Source organism: Typopeltis vanoorti, chromosome 4, assembly GCF_054136105.1.
Source record: "Typopeltis vanoorti isolate ZY-2024b chromosome 4, IOZ_Tvanoo_1.0, whole genome shotgun sequence".
In the NCBI taxonomy this organism is placed as follows: Eukaryota; Metazoa; Arthropoda; class Arachnida; order Uropygi; family Thelyphonidae; genus Typopeltis; species Typopeltis vanoorti.
In genome coordinates this window covers 49166626-49186284 of record NC_143552.1, presented here as the reverse complement: position 1 = coordinate 49186284, position 19659 = coordinate 49166626, and the positions used below count along the sequence as shown (strand labels likewise).

The 19659-nt window shown below is 35.8% G+C and overlaps 1 protein-coding gene across 3 annotated transcripts in view; it reads right to left on the bottom strand.

The window, feature by feature from the left end:
- The window catches only part of alpha-Cat (catenin alpha), a 610048-nt gene extending 595144 nt beyond the window's left edge, over positions 1-14904 (bottom strand). For 2 of the 3 annotated variants that reach the window (XM_090391790.1, XM_090391792.1), the window contains exon 1: positions 14762-14904. The gene's annotated coding sequence lies outside the window, so the exon portion shown is untranslated. Of the gene's footprint in view, positions 1-13529; positions 14102-14761 lie in introns of those variants that run through there. The other variant, XM_090391791.1, reaches the window with a different exon arrangement.
- Positions 14905-19659: the final 4755 nt, after the last annotated feature.

The following is a 19659-nucleotide window of genomic DNA, read 5'->3' as shown; positions in this document are numbered from 1 at the left end:
CTGCCCCAACATACACAACTCTCTGATACCTATCGGATAGCCAATCCTGAATCCAGTTGATCAATCTGACATCCAGACCCATGTGCTGCAACTTAAATATCGGCTTATCTTACCCTGTCAAATGCCTTCGCTAAGTCTAAGAAAATGGCAGTATATGCCTTTCCCTCATCTAATGCTCTTGTAACATTATTATAAAAGGCTAGCATATTGCTAAAACAAGAGCACCTCCTTCACAAATCCATGTTGACTCTCACAGATAACATTACCCTCATCTGCCCAATGCTGTATAAGGTCCTTCACTACTTTCTCCAAGATCTTACTAACTACTGATGACACACAAACTGGCCTATAAGTGGACATGTCCAGTCTGCTACCGTGCTTATGCAATGGCACTATCTTACCTTCCTTCCATTGGCAACTTTCCTGCAGCCAGACTTTCATTGAAAAGCCAGGTCAAAGGCTCTGTCAGTTCCCTAGCACATTCTCTCAAAACTCATGGTGAAATACCATCACTAACATTACTCTCATCTGCCCAATGCAGTATATAGTCCCTCACTAATTTCTCCAAGACTTTAACAACCACTGATGACACACAAACTGGCCTATAATTAGACACTTCCAGTCTGTTTCCACCATTGTGCAGCGGCACTATCTTACCTTCCTTCCATCCTTGGGTACCTTTCCAGCAGCCAGACTTTCACTGAATTGCCAGATCAAAGGAGCTGCGAGTTCTTTAGCACATTCTCTCAAAACTCATGGTGAAATACCATCCGGTCCCACAGCTTTACTGACATCCAGAGTACTCAGCATTTGAAACACACACTCTCCTCCTGTACCTCTAAACATCGAACCTGCCCTATCCCTCTAGCATTAAAACTGATTCCTCCAGGATGAAATACTCCAATAAAGTGTTCAGTGAACAATTCCACTATGTCCTCTGCATCAGTCACTCTATTCTCATTTTTATCCCATAATATCATTCTTCTGCAGTCATTTCTCCTCCTACTGGCCACATATCTAAAAAATTCCCTAGGATTTTCTTTGGATCTTAGGGCCAATCTCCTCTCATATTCCAGTTTCTTCTTCCTTACCATACTAGTCACTCTTCTGGCCTGTGTCTTATACTCTTCATGCATCTTCTCTTCACCTGTCTCCTTATATCTCTTCCATAGCCTCTTTTTCGCATGCAATTCCTGTTTAATATTGTTAGTCATCCACTTTACTCCAAATTGTGTCCTCTTGTTCACTCGTGATATACAACTTATCATTGCTGCTAACAAATGTTCTTTCATAATTTTCCATGCACTAATGATATCCTGGCCTTCCAATTCCTCCCTCCATGAAACTTGTCCAAGTTGACGTCTGAAACTATTATAATCACCTGCCTTATAATTCCACATACGTTCCCGTCTCTTTGATACTCCTGCATGTCTTTCATTTTCCAAGTCATTTATTTGTGACAAATCTTAAAGAACACCACAAAATTGAGTAAACTGGCAGTTTACTCAATTGAAAGTGCTTCATTTGTTAGACAGCATGATGTTTAATTAGGACAGGAGAATGCAGCACTAGAGATTACCCCTCTAAGATAATCACTTTGTTTGGCTTGGCATAATAACCTCTCTATCTTGTAAATGGTTGCTTGGTATGCCAAACCACTGCTTGTAAATGATTCATCAACTTTGTTTCCCTTCAGCTGTTTTAAGTGATGCTGTTAGGAAATTTAAATACATATTTTGTTATTGTAATTCATTTGAATAAATGATTTGTTGTTCATTTGACTGAAATGTTCATTTGTCTTTTCATATATTTTTAACTATAAACTTAACTTGCATAACTGCAACAGCCCGTTTAATTTAGCAAAAAAATTTTCTGGTCCTGATGTGTCCCAATTAGCTCTATATAGTAATATCAACTACTACAAAGGGTTGTCCAGATATTTTTGATCAGATAGTGTATGTTCATAAGTCAATTTCAATGGTAAATTTTTACACAGTTGCAGTAGTTCGCATTCATCATAATTCTTCAAATGACATACCACATAGAATTCTGAAAAGGCCATGATATTCTCTCTGTATCATACACCTTTCTTTTAAAAAAGATAATTGTTGTATGATCTTTTCCAACTGTTTTCTATGTTGGATAAGTTGGCATCAAGGTCAAGTGATTCTACAACTGGTTTGGAATCAATAATGTTTTTCATGAACACCACCTCTTCATATTTCTTACTTTCTTCAATGCTTTCAAGGACATAATATACATTGAAACTTGGTCACAACATCATTTGGCTTACCACATTTATTATTATTATTTATATTGGTACTTCATGGAGTCAAAAGACTTCTTGCGGGAGACCCACTATTCATTAACACAATCCCTATCGTACACCTCCTTAAACCTATTCACTGTTGGGGTACTCACAATCACCTCTGGCAACACATTCCACTCATTCACCACTCTCCAAGTAAAGAATCTAGTCTGCACACCCTTACTAACCACACTCTTAGACAGCTTCCAAGTATGACACCTTGTTTTCCCCCCCCCCCCACCAATCCCCATGTACTGAAAAATTTCTTCTGTGTCAATCTTATAGTATCCCTTTAAGTTTCTAACCTATCCCCTCTCCTCCACCTGTCAGCTAAACTCTGCAATCTACATCCCCCTCAATCTATCCTGATAGGGAACATTCCACAGATATGTCACCAGCTTGGTCACTTGTCTCTGAATCCTCTCCACAACCTCCTGATCCCCAAGAAATGCAAGTGACCAAATCTTCGCATGGTAGTCAACATGTGGCCGAATCACAGAGTAATAAGAAACTCCCTATCTTCACTTGTCAGAGTGCTCTTCAGCTTCCATGTAATCCTCTGAGCTGTTTTGCCAACTCTTGCAGTATGTCCTCTGAATTTCAAATCTCTTTCCACGATCATCCCCAGATCCCTAGCTTCATCAATTTCCTGTAAACTAGTACCATCAATATAATATGAAGTGTCTTCTTTTCATTCCAAAGAGCATTACCTTACATTTTACAACAGTGAATTCACAACCATTGTCCTTTGCCCACACTGCTAATTTATTTAAATCATTCTGTAAGATATCTACATCACCTTTATCTGAGCCTCCGTAGCTCAGTCGGTACAGATGAAGCCCTTTGATTAGAAATTCCTGGGTTCAATTCCATCCACGATATGAGGAACCTTTATCTGGTCTCTTTCGACTAAAGGTGAGTTAGCCAGTCTCATACGGAGGTAGATGGGTTTTTTCACCCAGAAACTCAGGGTTTTCGTCCCTCAGAACAGGCAAATTGGCCCTGTGAACACACGCAGATCTATAGCCATAAAAAATAAAATACCTAATTCCTCATTAGGAAGTCTCAAATCCCTCCCACCCCCAAAGGGAGAAACCCCATACAAATAAATAAATCACCTTTATCATCGGAAAACAACAGAATGCTCCCCCCTTTGAATCTTCTTCTATATCATTAATATACAAATTAAAGAGTAGTGGTCCTGGTACAGAGTCCTGAGATACTCCACTAGTCACCCTCATTCACCTTGATTCCACTCCACCATATACCACTTTCTGATGTCTGTATATCAGCAACCAGCCTCATATCCATTCCCATTTTTTCCAACTTTTGTAATAGTTTTCTGTGTAGTAAATATGCCATGAAATATGCCATGCAGAATATTTTACTCAAAACATATGCAAAATTTATACTAACCAAATAAATTTAAAAGTAGAGTTTCCTAAAGTATACCTTTGGCTTGCATTCTAAAATCTATATCTTTATTAATGTTATCAGCTGTTTCTAAAAGAACATTGCATACTATCTAGATGAGTTTTTTTAGTGGCATGATATCAAATATGAAATGGAAAAGTTGACTTGATGGGTTCAAATTTAAGTTTGGTAAATGTATTCTCAATACACTCAAATTTCATTGAAGCTCAAAAGTAACTGTACAGTTCCTTAGAGGATGTAAAAAAATGCAATTGTTCAAAAGAGAATTTTGATGTATTGCCCACTACCAAGTTTTACGAATACACATTATAAGGAATACACAGAATGCTCTAGAATTTTTTTTACTATCTTCTATTGCAATCTGTTAAGTCATCCATATATATTTGTGATATTTTAAGTATCCCCAGCCACTAAAATTTGTGTGTGTGTGTGTGTGTGTGTGTGTGTGTGTGTGTGTGTGTGTGTGTGTGTGTGTGTGTGTGTGTGTGTGTGTGTGTGTGCGCGCGCATTCAGTTTTTGTAAGCAGTCTAGTAAAAATGTTCATAATTCTCTAGCTGTAACATCTAATGGACAAAATCACAAAAAATGTTCACATACAAAAATATCTGTATTATTTGTTTTCATCAAAGGTGGTATCTAAAATAACTGAGCACATTAATATTTAGCATTTCTTCCTTTTCTTATAATGATTTCATCCATCACATCTGCTGTATTTTTGATTATTTGGTTTTACATTTTATGCCTTAAATAACGCATGATATTATTTGGTGTATATGTTAGTATTCTGAGCAAGTATTCTGCCATAATGTTAGCAACTGTTGCAATGGTTTCTGCCAAATAAGGAAAATTACCATTGTCGTATTCATAAAATTTCTTTGATGATCCTCTGAAAGTTACATATTGCTTTGCCAAAAGCTGAATCATGTATATCATGCATTTAACAACAACAACATGGCAATATATTTTTGCTCATCCCATATACACTCATATTCATACAAACTGCATCACCATACATAAAAAGAGGCTTCGTAGCTCAGTCATTATAGACAAAGCCCTTTAGTCAGAAAGACCTGGGTTCGATTCTCATCCATGTGAGGAACCTTTCTGGTCTCTTTCACAACTGAAGGTGAGTTAGTCTCATACGGAGGTAGAGGATTTTTTCACCCGTAAACTCTCGTTTTTCATTCCTCAGAAGAGGCAAACCAACCCCTGAGTACACACAGATCTACAGTCATAAAATACATAATCCATCACTAGGAGGGCTCAACCAGTCCTAAGGAACGGTCGAGGAGCATTTCCCATGGAAATATTTGTAGAATATATATATATATATATATATATATATATATATATATATATATATTGTGGAAACCAAAACGTCTGTGTGAAAGTAGGGGGAGTGAGTTGGTAAGCAATGGGTCATTAATAAGTCTAATTACTCTCCTCTGTATTGAGTCAAGCATTTTGAGAGAGCTTTTAGGGACCCCACCCCATATGTGAGAGCAGTATTCAATACATGGAGAATTGGGGTTTGGATATGGGAACCATGAATTGAGAGTTGTATCAATCGGGAAATTGATTTTGACAATGCTAAGCTGTAATAAAAGAGTACTAAACAGCAAAAAGTGATACTTATTTTTTTCTGAAAAATTTCTACCTATACTGTCTTTTGCAAAGTTAAAATTTCTTACTTGAAGCAGATAATGTTCAAATAACTTCCTGTTAATAGGTTTAATATTGAAATTAAATGACTATCACAGACCTGAAATGACAGAAAGCACATTCAGTTTCATTGATGTTTTTATCTTCCAATTTTTCTCGAAATTCATCAGTGATTTATGAAAAGGAGGTTAAATTTACATTCTATTCTATCTGCAACATATCTACGCTAGATTATGCAGAAACCATGATTCTTTTCCGAGTTACTTTCTCCAAAAATTTACTGAATAATCCACAAATAATTTTCTTTCATTTTGTTCTCTAATGACTTTCAGTTTTCTGTTTTTCAATACTAATTTTTTTTTGATTTCCTTTCCAAAATCTGGGAAGAAATTACTATTATTATTAATATTTGGTAACCTCCATGGAGTCAACAGACTCATCATGGGAGGCCCACTCAACCATCAACATGTCTACTGTAATGAGCTTTGAAGTTATTTACACCACCTGAACTCACAACGCACTCAGGCAATGCATTTCACTCACTAACAACTCTCCACGTAAAAAATCTACTTCGCACACCCTTCATCACATCTTTATATAACTTCCAGGGATGATGTCTCATTCTTCTCATCTTAACATCCACTTTTTTTATAATTTCTTCTGTATTAATCTGATAGAATCCCTTAACTTTCTATCTTACCTCCTCTTTTCCTCCTATCCACCAATCTCTGTAACCCATATTCTCTCAAATGCTCTTCATAACCAACACTCCAGAGTCCTGATATCACTTTGGTTATTCATCTTTGGACCCTCTTTTGTGTTTCCACATTACCATGAAAACTTTATGACCAAATCTGAGCACAACAGTCCATATGTGGTCTGACCAATGCCTTATATAGAGGGACCACCATCACCTCCTTGGTGATTAAAAGTACATATTGATGTACTTTTTGCCATGGCAGCTATACAATGTACAGTTCTTTGCAACACGTGCAATGTGCCCCCCAGAACCACTGTTTACCATCACTCTGAGATCCCAAATCTCATCCACTTCCTGAAGTACAGCTCCACCAATACAGTACGTAGTCTTATATCTCTGTATCCCAAAGTATAACATCTTGCATTTATTAAATATTAAAATTTCAATCCCATTCATTTCTTCAAGCTAAAAATCTATTCAAATCTTCCTGTAGAGAATTAACATCAGCACTACTCCTGATAATTCTACCTAACTTTGCATCATCAGCAAACATTTGAAGATCCCCAGTCAATCAACATGAAATATCATTAACAAATAAGTTAAACAGTAGAGGGCCCAAGAACAGAAGCCTTAGGCACACCACTGATAACCTTCCTTTTCTGAGACATGGCTCCATCATACACAACTTGTTGGTATCATTCAGAAAGCCAATCTCTGATCCATCTAACCACTATACTATCTATTCTATCTATCTTCATCATTATTATTATTACACCCACACAATCTATTATAGAATAGTTTAGCATTACTTCTTATAATTTATAATGCATTAAATAATGTGTATGCAACAAGCTGCTAAATAACAGTAGTTAGTTTCTACACATAAATGCAATTGTATATAATTATGTAACAATTTCTAATTTGTCTGTATATTAATTCATACATCAATTATTATTATGTAAGACATGCAATGGATCCAAAGACTCATAGTAAGAGGATCACACTACACAACTCACCATATCCCCCACTTAATACTCTAAATACACAACAGCACTATTATTACCGCAACAGTGGCATCCACCACCAACAGTGTTTTTTTTTTTTTTGTCAACTGTTTGTGTTCTCATGGTAGATTTACCTATATGAGAGAGGAAAGACTAACGTTTCCAGGACTAAAACCCTGCTACTTCAATATGAGATGAGCAAATTTAAATTCAATTTAAAAACTCATATCAAGATTTATATGAGTTTATATTTATATCTCATTATGACAAGAATCAAACTCAGGTTCTTTCCAACTGAATGATGCAATGTCCTGTTGTTCTTCCAAGTGCACTACAGTGCTAATACCATCCTGGAAGAGTAAACAAATGGAAATTATGTGAACTGCAACATGAAATGTTAAATTTAGCAGAGTATTAATCACCAATAGGGAATTTAAAAAAATAAAAAATAAAATTAAGCTACTAGCTGATCTAAGTCAAAAAATTAATGCACAATTAATGAACTCATTCCTCCTTTGCAAGTCTAAGTAGCGTGAGCTGAAATAAACTTTGCTTTCAGAAGATTGTCATAATAAATATTATTATTTCGGGCGACTCCAGGAGTCCTTAGACTCATCGAGAAAGATCCTAAACAGCATGTCCACACAACTATGCGATTACATTCTCACAGTATCTATCATACCTTGCCTTGAACTTGCTCACTGTCATAGCACCCACAACTGACTCTGGCAGCTTATTCCACTCATTTACCACTCTATAAGTAAAGAACCCAGCTCTAACACCCCTGCTAATCACACTCTTGCCCAGCTTCCATAGGTGTCCCCTAGTTCTCCCACCACCAGTCCTGATCTCAAAAATATCCTCTGAATTAATCCTATAGAAACCCTTTAGCAATTTGAATGTCTCAATCATATCTCCCCTTTTCTGCCTATCAACTAGTTTCTGCAACCCACAAATCTTCAACCTGTTCTCATATGGTTCATTCCATAGACCTGTTATCATCTTAGTCACTCGCCTCTGGATCCTCTCCACCTCCTCCCCATCAAGAAGGAACCGAGGTGACCAAATCTGGGCACAGTAGTCGAGATGAGGTCTTATCAAGGCTCGGTACAGAGGTACAATAACTTGCTTGTCTCTGCTCGTCAAGGTATTTTTCAACAATCAAGTGAGTTGATGAGCTGATTTAGCTACTTTTGCAATGTGCCGCCTAAACTTCATCTCCCTATCCACCAACACTCCCAAGTCCCTGGCCTCATCAATCTCTTGGAGTACAGTTCCACCAATGTGATATACTGCTGCTAATCTTTTCACCCCAAAATGCATAACCTTACATTTTGTCACATTAAATTGACATCCATTCTCCTTAGCCCAGAACTCCAATCTATCTATCCTGTAAGACTTTGACATCTTCGGCATTCACTATTGCCCTACCCAACTTTGCGTCATCAGCGAACAAATGAATTGTTCCACTTAGATCCTTCCCTATATCGTTAATGAACAGATTAAACAGCAGTGGTCCAAGAACAGAACCCTGCGGCACACCACTAGTCACAGGCCGTCTTTTGGACTCTACTCCTGAATAAACTACACTTTGATGTCTCTCCATCAACCAACCACCTATCCATCTCACCAACCCTATATCCATTCCCATATGTTGTAGTTTACGGATTAGAATTCCATGTGGTATCCTGTCAAACGCCTTTGCCAGGTCCAGCAGTATCACTGTAAACCCATTTCCCTTATCCAGTTCATCCGTCACCTTGTTATAAAACTTGAGCAAGTTACTGAGGCATGATCTACCCTTCACAAAGCCATGCTGTCCTGTGTACAGTATCTCATTTTCATCAATCCATTCCTGTATTTTTCCCTTGACTACTTTCTCCAAGACCTTGACAACGACTCCTGATATGCTGATCGGTCGGCAATTTGCAACCGTAGTCTTGGATCCTCCTTTATGCAGTGAAACTATTTTCCCCTCTTTCCACACCTTCGGGACTAAACCAGACCTGAGACTCAGATTAAACAACATGGTCAAGGGCACTGATAATTCCTTAGCCGCTTCACGCAAGACCCGTGCCGGTATACCATCCAATCCCACAGATGTGTTCACATTAAGTTCTGTAATAGACTAGTCACCTCCACTTCATTCATCACTATTCCTGTATAAACTAATGGTTCCTTCATTTTTTCAATGTCACCACCTGGATGATATGCTTTTGCAAAGTGCATGCTCAGTAACTCCACTATATCGACTGATTCAGTGACCTCCTTACCATCGTCATTCCTTAAAATCATTTTGCCATGTACAGTTTTTTCCTTGCTTGCAGCATATTGAAAGAACTGTTTGGGATTCTCTTTTGCTTGAATAGCTAGTTTCCTTTCATAATCCGCTTTTGCTTTTTTTACCACACTCGTTACCTTTCTGGTCTGCACTTTATACCGTTCGTGTGCCTGCAGGTCACCCCTTTCTTTAAATTCCCTCCACAGTTGTTTCTTTTTTTGCTGCTCAAGCTTAATGGTGTTATTCATCCATTTAATCCCTACTTGTTTTACTATTCGGACCCTAGGTATACAATCAGCCATAACCTCCTGTAAATGCTTTTCATCCACACTTGGAGCCAACAAAGTTATAATAAAAAGATGAAAATTTTTTCAAAATGATATCTACAATGTGAATGTTGCCCATTAGATGTGTCACCTTTGTGATGTGCACAGCCTGAACATCTGTATATGGGGGTCCTGTTATTTAGTCAAAAGAATTTATTCTAGTTCATCCACAACATACTGATCAATGAGTATGACTGAATTCCAAATAGAAATGACCACACATTTAAAAAAAAAAAAAAAAAAATTACATGCCTATAAGCAAAAGGTGCATTAAAGGCTAAAAAAGTATCACATTAAGCTGTGCTGCAATGGTAAACCTATATTAAGTGAATTTTAGACCATACTGGAAAAAATAGAAACATAATATACAGACAAAGCATAGAATAAAAATGAAATATGGTAATCAAATCACATGATAAAGTAACCCAACATGTCAAAGTTGAAAATTATAGAATAATATAAGTAAAGAAATAGTGAGGATATAAAAAAGGTTTAGAGAAATTGTTCTCCCTTAAAATCCTTATCTTTCCAAGTACAAAAAATTTATTCTGGTAGAAGATCATATAACAGGTTAGTGGGGAAGAGAAAAAAAAGTGAAAGGAAACACGATGTGGATCAAGAAGCTTTGGGCAGATGTTAGAGTTCCTATTATTATTATTACAGTAACCTCATCTCTGTGGGATCAGTCGACTCACTGTGGGAGGCCAACTTAACTAGCAATGTCTATCATGTTGAAACTTGAAATCATTTATACTCACAGCATTCACAACACATTCTAGCAATGTATTCCACACCAACCACTTTCCATATAAAAATTTACTCCTCAAACTCTTCTTCACTATATACTTTCCCCACCCTCCATAAAATAAAAAATTACAGCGAATGAAATCCTATATGACCATTTCAGAAATTTGTAAGTCTCAATGATATCAACCCTCTCTTTCTCCTGCTTGCTAGTGTCTGCAGTCTATTTACAAATCGGTCTTCATAATCAGTATTCCACAATCCTGATATGATATTTTTAACACTCCTTTGCACATGGAGACAATTGTTCAAACATCACTGCACAGTATACACAGTTCTATAACTTTCATTTTAAATTGGGTTAAATAAAAGTATGATTTGTTTTATAGCATGTTTTATTTTCCTTAAAATTTCATTGTTTATCTATAAATAAATATAAAGTATTAAATTTATTTTAAAAAAATACAAACATTTAACTGAGTGTTATAGAATCTATTCCCTATTTTCTAATGTTAGTCGCAATTTGCATGATACTTTTGAAGAACCAATCTGCCATATAATTCAAGAGTTAGATTGTTCTCTCTAAGCCAGTGGTTCTTAACCTTTTCGAAGTCATTGAACACTTTTGATTATAAGAAAAATTTGGCGAACACCAAAAGCATTATGGTCATAAAGCTAACAATGAAAATAAGCATGTATTTGTCTTTTATAAAAATAGAACTTATTTTAATACAATTCTTGATCTTTTCAGCTTTTGTAGATTTCAGCAATTTCAGGTCTAATATGTGATATAGCTATCCTCATCTCTTTGTCTACATTAGTAAGTCTTTCATGCTTTTTAGTTTTTATATTGGTTAACATTGAGAAGCTAAGCTCACACAAATATGATGTTGAAAACTGTAACAAAATTTTCAGTGCCCTTGTAGGTATTCGGCTTGGACAAAAATCCAAAATTCCTCAAGTTATTCAGTGAATTTCATTTTTAGAATACGATCCGTTGACAAGGTAACTCATTGTTCTTGTAATGAAAATTCACAACTCGATGTATTAAATGTGCCAAATTGATTTTGTATGCAATCATAACTGTGTGTATTTAAGGAAGGAAAGTAACTTTAAATCTTTTCTCCAATATCGTTAAATTTTTTACACATCAAAAATAGTATACCTATAAACGATATTCTATTGGTTTAGAAGCAACGTGCAAAGCAGTCTTCAGTTGTTAGGATCAGAGTAGCCAATTACACTCAGAACCGTGTCATGTGACATCTTTCACCGGCAGAACACCAGTTAAGAACCACTGCTCTAAGCTGTGTGCATTCACAGCTGTGCACTAACTATCACAAGTATCTTGCTCCTTATCAAAGGTGCACTAACAAAGCGATCATCAAAAGACCATAAAAATTGAGAGGAACTAAAAGTAACTCGTCACTTTTTAAAGAGTATTGTGATATGTGTATATATATGTCATGTACAATTATAATTTCAGCTGAATAAAAATTATGCAAATTCTTATGCACCACTTTTTTTTTTTTTTTTTCAAAACTCGCTACCCAACTCCAGCTCATGATTTCCCAGTCTGTCTAACTTAACTGCCATTCAGAAGACATCAAGACTGCACATTTGAATCCCTGGCTCTTAGAGGGAACGATGTTCCCATCTATACTGAAGTGTGCAAAGTAGTTGACAGCACAGCATCCTTGATTTGATTTACCGTATTTGCCGGCATATAAGACGCACTTTTTTAAGTTGAAAATAGGTCTGAAAAGCAGGGTACGTCTTATACGCCGATACTCAGTTTTTTATTACTTTCGTTTCTGGAAATTTTCTCTATTCCGAGTGACGCAATTTCTTTCTTGCTTCCTTGCGGTGTGTAAGAGTATTCCAGTTATGAAGAGTTCAGTGGATGCGCACGCTGTCACGGTTGTTGTGAACAGTGATAAATTTTTGCCGTTAAATTTTCTCTAAATTTCTTGGCAAATTATGGCTGAAAAACATCAGCATTGCTACAATATTGTATACAAGTTACGTGTGATTGCATATGCTAAAGAACATGGAAATTTTTTTGCCTCCAGTGAAAGAAAATGTGTAAGCTTATTACATTAGATATAAAGTTATATTACAAATACTAAATTAAGCACTTCCACAGAGCAATTGGAAGAACAACAGTACATTGTGCCCTTCGATTGGAAAAGGACTGAGTTCAATTCTCATTATGACAAGAGGAATCTTTATATTGCTTTTTCAATTGATGGTGAGTCAGCCGATCTCACACAGAGGTAGCAAGGATTTTTCTCCCAGAAACTCAGACTTTTTATCCCGCATACAAACAAATCAGCCATCAGAACATACAAAATTTACAGACAATAAATACTGTTGTTAGTGCTATTGGGCAGTAAATGCTGTTGATGGTAATTATGTGTAGCAGGAGAATTTAGTAGAGAAAGACAGTGAGAGGTGTGTGTGTGTGTGTGTGTGTGTGTGTAGAGGAGTGGAGTGACCTCCCATGATGAGTCCTTGGTAGTGCCATGTAAGAATAATAATAATATTATTATTAAATTTAGTGACGATAGTGTATTGAACAGTGAAATAGGGTGCATGTTAGATTAACCTTGGCTGTTGTTAAAGTTCTTAAAAATGCAAAGTTAACACTGCTCTGACTCCCCCCTCTTGGTACACATGGCAGAATAGTGACAGCAAGATTATTTGCCAAGTGAGGTGAAAAGCGCTATACTAACTATAGTTATCCATAAACATGACAATCTTATGGCTAAAATGGAAAAACATTTAATAGTGTAGACTGATAACACTAGTCACCTTATTCCCTTATACCAAAATATTCAGAATAACTTTCTTGTTTATCAAAATTATTCTAAATTTTTTTGTTAGTGCAAATAATGTAAATTAATGCTTTCTTTCTTACTAAATAGCTTAAGGAAATTACAGCATACAATAGAATATACATTAAAACGAGAATTAATGCTTTCTTTATATCACTTATAGACATATATGTCTATTCAAAAATGTTATTATAGCATTACATGCATCTACAAGCAGGGAATAAAAAAGTTACCATTCAGTACATGATGAAATTTGCTATACAACAATGGTCTGGAGTCTAATGTATCGTACGACCAGGTATGCCTGTACACTGCTTTTATCTTGGTAGTACACCCAATATGTTTCTTTGTATCATGCTTCTTTTTCAGAACTTGCAACAATGCCCTTGTATCACTTCTCTTTTTAGAGTGATGTGTACCTCCAGCCTTTCCTCGCAAAAATGCATCACATCCATAGTCTCATCAGCCTTCAAAAAATCTGCAACCATTTTCTGTTCAAGTCAGTTCCACTGCCAATCCTGTATATAGCCCAGATTTGCAAAATCTGAAAACAAATTCTGGAAATGCAGTTTAGGGTGATATGCATATCCAAATCATCCATAAATTTTTTCTATGCTATCTAAAAGAGGGCAGTTCAGCTAATCAGTAACCCTCTCCCTCTCAGACTCACTCCAACTACTATCTCACAGATAGTCTATGGCCTGATGGCTTTACTACAGTTACTTCAATGGATACTGTTCACTGAAATAGCATCAATCAATCAAATACAAACTTGCTGAACATGCTTCTATTCCTCGTGGAAAGGCTTAGATGTTGGTTATGCATTTTTTACTAAATTATTTAAGGAAATTACAACGTCAACTAGGATATACATTAAAATAAATTTTAATATACTTCAATATTTTCAGGAAACTTAAGAACAAGTATTATCCAAAAAACAACAGTTTAAGTATTTGAAAACAACATTAATGGGTTACTGTTCTTTCTCTTTCAATTCCCCACCCACCCGCACATGGTATCCGTGCTCTAGGTACTGCAACAATTCCGATTACTTGTATCCCAGCATCAGCAATAATCTTTGCATTAAATGGGGAAAAAATGTTTGTATCACGTATCTTATAAAAACATCTTTAAACAACACCTCTGTGGAGTGTTTAAATCGTTTCTCGTACTACCCCGCTATCCTGTTCTAGCGAGCTTCCACAGTTACCTCCCTCACATGAAACCTCTTTCTTGATCATACAACTCTTAATATTACTTGCTCTAAATTTCACGACTATCAAAAAATAATTAATATATTTCTTTTGTAATGTAAGTACTACTGCAAGTACAATGTTTTCAATACTAAACCTCAATCCTATAAACCTAATAAAATCAAAATTCGAACATGTTTTCCTATGAGTCATCAAAGTACTGCAAAAATAACAAATTTTATATTACTATTAATTTAAAAAGAAATACGTACTGTCAAAATAAAGCACTAATCTTCTTCAATTTAAAAACCTCGAAACGCAGATCTTCGTTCACACAGTTAAATGTCAAAACGGAAATAAAACATAGTTCTCCCATCTACAGACCACCTAACACATCTTAAACACGAAGCGTCGACATGGCGCAGCAGGAACCGGAAACATATAATGCAAACAAAATACCATATAGCGCGACCTCCCATTATAGCAAATAAACCTTGATGTTGATGCAAATAAACCGTGTTGCTAACCTTCGTGTAATGAACAAGTGATAGGCTTTAATTATAATCCTTTTTTTTTTTCACGCGCACGTGTGTGTGAGTGTGTGTGTGCGTGCGTGCATGCGCGTGAGAGAGAGAGAGAGAGAGAGATGGAAATATGGAAAATACATGTCGTGACAAAATCCTTTCTTATCAAAAAAAAAAAAAAAAACGACAGCGTCAGGAACCAAACAGAATAAATTTTGTTTAAAGGGATAACTACATAAGCAGTGATAATGGACGAACATCTGACCATCATCATCATGCGTATCAAGGATTTAAGCCTAGCATGGCCTGTTCCGGCCTTAGAATTGAATCGTTTAAGAGGACGTCCTGGTTTTCTATTTCCTAATGGCTTGTACTTTAAGGCTTGTTTTGGTAATCTTTCTGTTTTCATTCTTTGAACATGTTCCATCCATTTATGTTTATATTTTTTAATTTTTTCTATTACTGGTTCATGGTTTAATTCTTCCATAATGTCTTCATTTCTTTTGTGATCAAATAGGGTATACTTTGCAATTTTTCTCATAAACTTCATTTCATCTGGCCGTATTTATTGTATATAACATGTATAGTTTATTTTCCTTCATGGAGGGTGGATGGCGGATGATATCAAAGAGTGATCTATGGAGGATTGCAATTTTTCTCATAAACTTCATTTCATCTGGCCATATTTATTGTATATAACATGTATAGTTTATTTTCCTTCATGAAGGGTGGATGGCGGATGATATCAAAGAGTGATCTATGGAGGATTGCAATTTTTCTCATAAACTTCATTTCATCTGGCCATATTTATTGTATATAACATGTATAGTTTATTTTCCTTCATGGAGGGTGGATGGCGGATGATATCAAAGAGTGATCTATGGAGGAGCTGAGTCCAGGAGAAGGCAGGTGACTAGTGGTGTATCTGAGGGGTCAGTGCTTAGTCCTCTGTTGTTTAATTTGTACATTAATGATACTCTAAATAATTTCAAAAGAAATATCCATTTGTTTGGTGATGATCATCAATTCAGAAGATGTAGATATCTTGCAGGATGACTTAAATAGGCTGACGGTATGGAATAAGGTAAATGGATGTCAGTTTAATGAATAGAGTTAGTCTCCCGCGACGGGTTTTCGACACCTTAATGTCAGAGCCGGCGCTAGGGTCTTTGCCATCTGGATGCAATGTCTATCTAAGCGCCCCCCTGTAACGATCCCGGCGTGTGTGGTTCTTTTACGATAATAAATATTTAAATTATTTGAAATTTCTTAAATAAATTTTGACAGAACAACCACACCTTGGTTTGCTAAATGTAACGAACCGGGGGTGTTGACTACGCAGGATAATCGTTAAAAACCCGAATATTCAAAAAATTCTCAAAAGTTAAAGCAAATTTTGATAAAGCCACTTTACTTAAATCGGTGAATATAATGATACAGGGATTATAGCTTTCTCACCGCCCTGAATTGCTAACAAAATTAAAATGAATTTTAATTAAAGTTAAAATTTATTTGAACTAAAGTTTATAAAATTCTTGCATTTTACAAGTTACTAAATTCTTAGTAACTTGTAAATTTTTTTAATAATTTTATAAGTGGAACTATCTTTTAGGAAAATAAAAGAAACTCAAGATAGATGAGAAAATAAGAAAAGAATTCAGAAATAATTAGAACATTTAATATAAGTATTCAAAAAATAAAATCTTTACAGAATAACAGAAAATAAATTAAATTACATAAATATACAGCTCAAAAAATCAGCTAACGCCTTTTTTATTCCCGTAAACGGGAGTAGGCGAGGCCATTTAGCCCTATCTAACTTTTGGAGACTGAGTGGGCAGTTCAATCTCCACTGGTACCCAATCAGAGACAGATGGCCCAAGGCTATCACTAATTAAGCGGTACGCAGTGAAGAGAGGCGGCCAAATGAGCCGCCATCTCGTGGTCCCTGACCCTAACACAATATATTTAATGTCTGAATTAATGTGGGTTCTACGGTCGATTTTCTTGAGTTTACAGGACGAAAAACCCGAGTTTCCGGGAGGAAAAACCTGCTTGCCCGTGCCAGAGATCGACTAACTCGGGAACCGGTCGAAAAAAGGCTTAGAAAATATTTCCTCTAGTCGCCGACTAGACTCGAAACCAACCCTTCCTTCGTGCGGCCAAGCGCGGTGGTGGGCAAACGCCACATCCACTGAGCTACACAGGCTCTCTACATAAATATACTTGAAAATTTTTTTAATTAAAATTTTAGGATTTTTGATTTCATATTCATAAAATTAGAAATAATGACCTTAACGTCTAATGCCGCACATATATCATTTTCAATGGCTATTAACGCCAAACTAACAAGCCTTTTTTGTGACATGCTTGTTTTTAAGTAGGTTTTAAATTAAAACCTACTTTTAATCAATTTCAACTTGGAAAAGGAACGTTCACCGCTCGCTACACTAACAGGTAAGGTTAATAGCATTCTTAAAGCAATTGAAAAGTAGGGATAGATAAATTATTGGACACAATAAAATTAAGAATATCGAAAGGGTTTTGAATATTTAAATTATCCTTCCGAAAAATATCACGGAAAGCACATTACTCGTCGTATAGTTATATTGCATTTACGTCTTTATTGTCGCCGTCCTTCAAGAGAATCTCTAAATCGTCACAATTTTTTCGTAAATCTTCGTTATTAATTTGTTGTAATCTATACAAGAAATTGAAATTATCATAATATGTTTTTAGTTGTTCAAAACGTTCTATTAACGAACACGTTGCAACGTCTAGAAGTGTATAAAACACATTCACTCTAAATTTATCTTCTGGAGATTGTGGCGTTTCGTCATGACGCTCGTAGTCAAATTGTCGTGTCTTCTTTCGCCGTCGGACTTCCGTACCAGTTTTAAATTCTTGTTCTCCGTCCACCTCTTAACTCAGTTCTTTTGCCGTTTTAGAACATCTTTAACATGTTCATTGCCAATCACGCGATATCGCGCGATGCGAGCTCTCACCAAGCGCCGATCACGCGTTATCGCGTGGACGTCGCTAACTAAATAAAAATTTTTTAAAATTTGGCCACCACACGAAATTCCAATTTTCAGCTTGGCAATGAAAGTGTTAAAATTTATAAGATATAATACTCTTATAAGAATATTTTTAAGTTTTCGATAGATTCTAAAGCAAGCGTAATGTTCATATTTTTGTCTTGAAGCATTTTACTCACAGGATTTATTTTAAGTAAATCATGCCCAGTTATAAGAGAGCAAATAAATTTGTAGTCCTTTATTTTAGCACATAATGTTTGTGCTTCATGCTAAATTTCTTTATTAAAATTTTCATTATTTAAAATTTCAAAAAGTGCATCATAAATTTCTCGTAACTGATATCGTAGAGGGTGGATTGCATTAATTTTACTTACCCATCGCGTATCTGATGAGTGTTTCAATGTTAATTTTTTTACAAACTCTAAAAGGATTGCCCAACGTTTGTAAGAGAATGAAAAGAAATTGTATATATATCTTGAATAATTGCAAAGAAACTAATTGTATCTGTATTCACTCTCGTTGCATCGTTAATGATTAAATTTAGAGTATGAGCAGCACATGGCACGTAAAAAGGTCGAAGATTTTTGTTCAAAAGCAAATTTTGGAGCCCATATTTTTCCCTTTCATATTTGTCCCATTGTCATACCCTTGACTTCGCGTGTCTTCAATGGGAATGTTCCATTTTTCCAGGTGTTTCATTATTGTTGCACATAAACCACGTCCTGTGTGAATCTGATATATCTGCAAAAGCTAAAACGTTTCCCCTGATCTTGACAATTCCATTGTTACGGGAAACAAAGTGAATAATAATGGTCATTTGTTCTGTTTTACTTACATCAGGTGTGCAGTCTAAAATAATGGAATAATATTTAGAATTTCGAATTGATAATAAAATTGTATCCCTGATTGCGTTACTTATAGTTTCCGATATTTCATTTTGACTGTCTTTACTCAAATAGTGTACTCCACTGTTTCGTTGTAGGGTCCTTTCAACATGATTTTCCATAACATTTTCCATGACGGGATCAAACTTCGCAAACAGTTCGACTAATTTTAAAAAATTGCCGTTATTCCTTTCATATCATTTATCAGATGATCCGCGAAAAGCTAAATTTTGGCTACCAAGGAATTTTATAATTTCAATCAAGCGGTCTAAAACACTCATCCAATGTTTCTCTTTAATTGAGTCTCTCAATCAATAGTAGTTTTGTTTTTTAAATTTTTATCAACTTCCCTATAGATAAGCTGGTTATAACATCGATTGTTCCTGGAGCGAAAATTAAGAATATAAAGGAAGCAATTCAAAAACAGAAGAGAACAGTAAACGTTCATACTCAACTGAATTTACTCAATTCAGTTGAGTATGAACGATTTAACTGTCGATAAGTTCAGCATGAGAGAGTGGACATGACTGGGTTGTTGCAAGAGGCGAGATTGAAGGGTGAGAAAGTGAAAATCGTTCGTACTTTACCTCGCTATGTAAAAATAAATTAAGAGCTATTATGGCATACGATTCCAAGTGTAAGCCATGTAGAAGAAATGGACGCGAGTTTTTGGATGTGTGGAGTGAGTTTTTGCGGGAAGATTGCATTTGTATAAGGTCAGCCT